Raw genomic sequence first — 4,703 nt, 5'->3', positions numbered from 1 at the left:
GAATTGAAATAAAAAGAACTACTTAACTTGTTCGAGGGCTAACCCCAAAGCAGGACTATACCCTAAAATTAAAGTGGTACAAGCCTGAGGAACAGGTCCAGGAGAGGACTGGCAAATTGATTTTACCATCATGCCAAAGCCACCAGAAATGATAGGTACCTGTAAGTTTTTCTAGATCCTTTTACTGGATACATGAAAGCTTTTCTATGCAGAACTGAAAAGTCATCAGAAGAGACTAAGGCCCTCCTGAAGGAGATCATTCATCACCATGGACTCCCATTTTCTGTACAAATTGACAGCAGAGGAGCCTTCATCGCTAAGGTAACTCAAGAGGTTTTGGGGGCCCTAGGAATATATTGGAAGCTTCATGCTTCCTGGAGACAACAATCTATAGGTAAGATTTAAAAAATGAACCATATCTTAAAGAAAGCTCTTGCTAAAATATGCCAAGAAACTTATTTAACATGAGATAAAGCCTTACCAATCACCCTACTTAGAAGTAGAGTGGACCCCTGAGGGAAACTGATCCCATCCTGATGGAGTTTGGATGTGTTATCCCCTCTAAAACTCATGTGGAAATTTGATCCCCAATGTGGCAGTGTTGGAAACTGATTGAGTCATGGGGGCGGATCCCTCATGAATCTATTAATGCTCTCCCTGTGGTGGGGGAGTACTGAGTGAGTTCTCACTCTATTAGTTCCCACGAGAGCTTGTTGTTTAAAGGACCCTGGCACCTCCTCTCTCTCTCTCTCTCTCTCTCTCTCTCTCTCTCTCTCTCTCTCTCTCTCTCTCTCTCTCTCTCACTTCCTCTCTCTTACTTCCTCTTGCCATGTGATCTGCTTGTGCCTGCCAGCTGCCTGCCACTTTTCCGCCATGAGTAGAAACAGCTTGAGGCCTGTGCCAGATGCAGCTGTCTCAGAATCATAAGCCAAATAAACCTCTTTTCCTTATAGATTACCCAGTCTCGGGTATCTCTGTTATAGCAACACAAAATAGACTAAAACACACCCCAACTAGGCAAGCTGCTGCCACAACCCAAGGGCCCCACTGGGGTCCTGAGGTGTGGAGCTGGGGGAAGCCAATCCCAGCTACAACCAGGTAAAGAGCACACCAAAATCACCATTTCCACCTGTGTAACCCACTGTAGCCACCACAATTGCCATGGCTGCCACATAAGTGGCTAGTCTGTATAGCAACAGTCACAGCCACCGTGCAGATGGCACACTGGACTCTGAGCTGCATTAACACAAGGAGAGGCACCAGTGGAGACCACAAAAAAAAAGAAAAAAAAAAGAGGTCCTCTCTCTCCACAAAGCACACTCCAGAGTAATAGAAGAAGCATCTGATTTATGATAATACGGGAGGACTTGATCACACCTGTCTCAGTACTGGACAGATCATCTAGGCAACAAACCAACAGAGGAACAGTTGAAGAGAACAAAACTATGATTATTAGAGGGAGGTGGGGATAGGGAATGGGAGAGAGAGGAGGAGGGGGACTGGATAAGGGGCATAAAGAATAATTATGATTTGTAACCATGAATATGCTAATAAAAAATAAATTTAAAAAAATAGTGACCCCTAGAATTGAACTCAAATCAAGCCCTTAATGAAATGCTATATGGAAGACCCATCCTTAAGTATGAGCCTTATTGTTATTTAGATAATTGTCAGGTAATAAAAGAATTAGATATAATCAAATGTGTACAATTTATAGGGGCAACTTTAAATGCTATTAATAAATATGCTACCAGTATATCAATGGTCCTGACTGATTGTTGGGAAAATATAAGGAAAATGGTCAGGGCCCCTTGGATGTTCAGAGTCATTCTCAGCATCTGAGGTGGGTATGCGCGTGCACACGTGTGTTCCTTGTTAATGTGATTGCGCATGTGCATCCGGGTGATTGTTTGTTTGTTTGTTTGTTTGTTTGGATTATGGACTTGAGTAAAAAGGACTAACAGGGCAGATACATGAAGCTCAGAGAGGATGCACTGGGAAGCCATATTGGGTTGACTGCTCCTAGCTCTGGGTAAAGCTTATTATTTCTTCATCCCAGCTCAAAGGACCTTTTCCTATTACCTAGCTCATAGGCTTCCATGTGGAGGGTTCGTGACCCAGTCTGGACAATGGGCTTGAGGGGTCTGTGAGACCTAGCCCCAGCTCTAAAATTGGTGTGGTCTGTGGCAGGATTCTGAGCAGGTATGGGAGCTAAAAGCCCCTTGGGAGAAGGAAATGTGGCTACTCTTGAATATGTTGTGCCCAGTGGCCACTTTCTTGTTGACCAGGATCTGTTTGCTGCTCACTATCCTGAAAGTGTGCATAGATCAGGCACCACAATGGAGAATCCCTTCAGATGGGGAGGAAATGTGGCTATCCTTGAGTATGTAGTGCACAGTGGCCACTTTTCTGCTGACTGTAGCCTGGCTACTGCTCACTATACTGCAAGCTGATCAAGATTTGAAGTGGAAAGCAGAGCTGTTGGAAGTGTGGATAAATGTCCTGGAGGATGATGTGCAGTGACTGGCCACCTCTGCTTCTCACACCAGGGAGGACAACAAATCCAGTGGTGAGTTGGGGGAGACCATGCATCTCCAGGTATGACCTGTTGTGCACTATAAAACAAAACATGAGCAGCCTACGGGGCCATGTGGACAACTGGCGGGTGACACACAGGTGACTGAATTCACTACCTATGTCCTGTATACCCAGGTTGAATCAGTTGACTTGGGGAGACAGTTCCAGCAAAAGCAGAGGGAGCCCCTGGCTACTTGGCTGTTGCAGTTATGGGACCTAGGGGTAGATGGTGTGATGTGCTCTGGTGAGGAGATGGAAAAATTGGCCTCCATCACCATACACCCATCCCTGAGGCAGCAGCTGCAGAATAGCTGCAGATATGCACAAGGGCCAGGTAATCACTCCTTAATGGAATGGGTGAGTGCAGCTGCCTGAACGGTATGGGTAAATGCTGGAGAACTGCCCAACATTGTGAGTAAATGGCAAACATATACCAAGTTGGTTCAAATAATTCGGGAGCTGAGGATGCAGCAGTCCATGTTTAATGTGAGCACTGGTGGCCTGGATGATGAAAGTTTTACAGGCAGCATAAGAGACATAGTGCTACAAAATGCCCCATCAACCTCCTTTGGGTCACTGATGGCCATACTAGCCCCATACATTGGTCGTCCTATACATGAGGTAACGACCATGATAGCCAGCTTGGGTGAACTAGAGGATAGAAGACAAGCAAAAGGGGTCCAAAAGGTGGCTAAGACCAAACTCCTAAGAAATTTTCTGGATTTTATCCCAAAGGGACCAAGCAAGACTAGCTGTAAGCAGATGTGGCTTGACTTGCTTGCAGCAGGAGTTGATAGCAAGAAAACTGACCAGCAGCCAAATGCAGTTCTGTTTGCCTTGTGGCAACAACTGGGCCCTGAACAGCATTTCACTAAATGTCCAGCAACAGGTAGTAAGGTACACTCAGTGGATTTAAAGCATTTTTTGTTGTTCCCAAGGAGGCAAATGAAATGTTCCGTTTTGATTAGGGAACAGGCCAAGGTACTCATCTTTGGGGGGCAGGTGAGGACCGGAGGCCACATGTTGAATTGGCAATATATTGGTCAAGGACAAATGTACAGTGTATTTTGGCACTGGTGGATACAGATTCAAATGTAGCCTGATATATGGCAATCCAGATAAGTTTCCAGGGGCCACAGTTCGTATAGATGGCTACGGAGGATATACTATTGAAGTCAAAGCTGTGTCATTGCCATTGGGCATAGGACAATTGCCCCCTTGTGTGTGTACTGTATATATAACCCCAGTAGCTAAATACATCTTGGGTATGGATATACTTTATGGTTTGCACCTGCAAACAACAGTTGGAGAGTTTCGGCTGCAAATATGGACAGTACAGCCTGTGTTACGAGGATATGCTAAACATGACCCACAGGTGTTACCCAAGCCAAGATATGTAGTTAACGGAAAGCAGTATCACCTACCGGGAGGACATGCAGAGATAGGTGCCACTATATTGGAGCTAGAAAAAGTTGCCATTATTTATCTGGCTTTATTACATTTATTTGTTATTTATTTATTAAGCCCATTTAATGCTCTGGTATGGATAGTGAAAAAACGTGATGGTACCTGGAGAATGACTGCAGACTACTGAGAATTAAACAAAGTAGTGCCTCCTTTGCATGCAGCTGTGCCTTCAGTTCAACACTTGATGGATCAGCTGATGACTCAGCTGGGAACTTATCATTATGTATTGGACCTTGCAAATGCTTTTTTCTCAATTCCAGTCTTGGCTGATAGCCAAGATCAGTTTGCCTTCACCTGGGAAGGGAGACAGTGGACCTTTCAAGTATTGCCCCAAGGTTATCTCCATAGCCCAACCATCTGTCATGGTTTGGTGGCTGGGGACCTAGCCAAGTGGACTAAGCCCAGCATGGTTGCAATGTTTCACTACACTGATGACGTGTTACTAACCTCCAATTCTCTTGCAGATTTAACGCAGGCAGCTCCAACCCTGTTAAGTCATTTGGAACAATGTGGGTGGGCCGTGAACACAGCCAAAGTACAAGGACCTGGGCTGACCGTCAAATTCCTGGGAGTGGCCTGGTCAGGTAAGACGAGGATCATCTCAGAAGCTATTTGGATAATCTGTTGGGTACCAATAACTCTTTTGTCTTTTTGCCTAG

The sequence above is a fragment of the Galeopterus variegatus genome, unplaced genomic scaffold (genome assembly GCF_000696425.1).
Source record: "Galeopterus variegatus unplaced genomic scaffold, G_variegatus-3.0.2 Scaffold7160, whole genome shotgun sequence".
In the NCBI taxonomy this organism is placed as follows: Eukaryota; Metazoa; Chordata; class Mammalia; order Dermoptera; family Cynocephalidae; genus Galeopterus; species Galeopterus variegatus.
The sequence above is the reverse complement of the archived record's forward strand: the minus strand, read 5'-3'. Positions refer to the sequence as shown.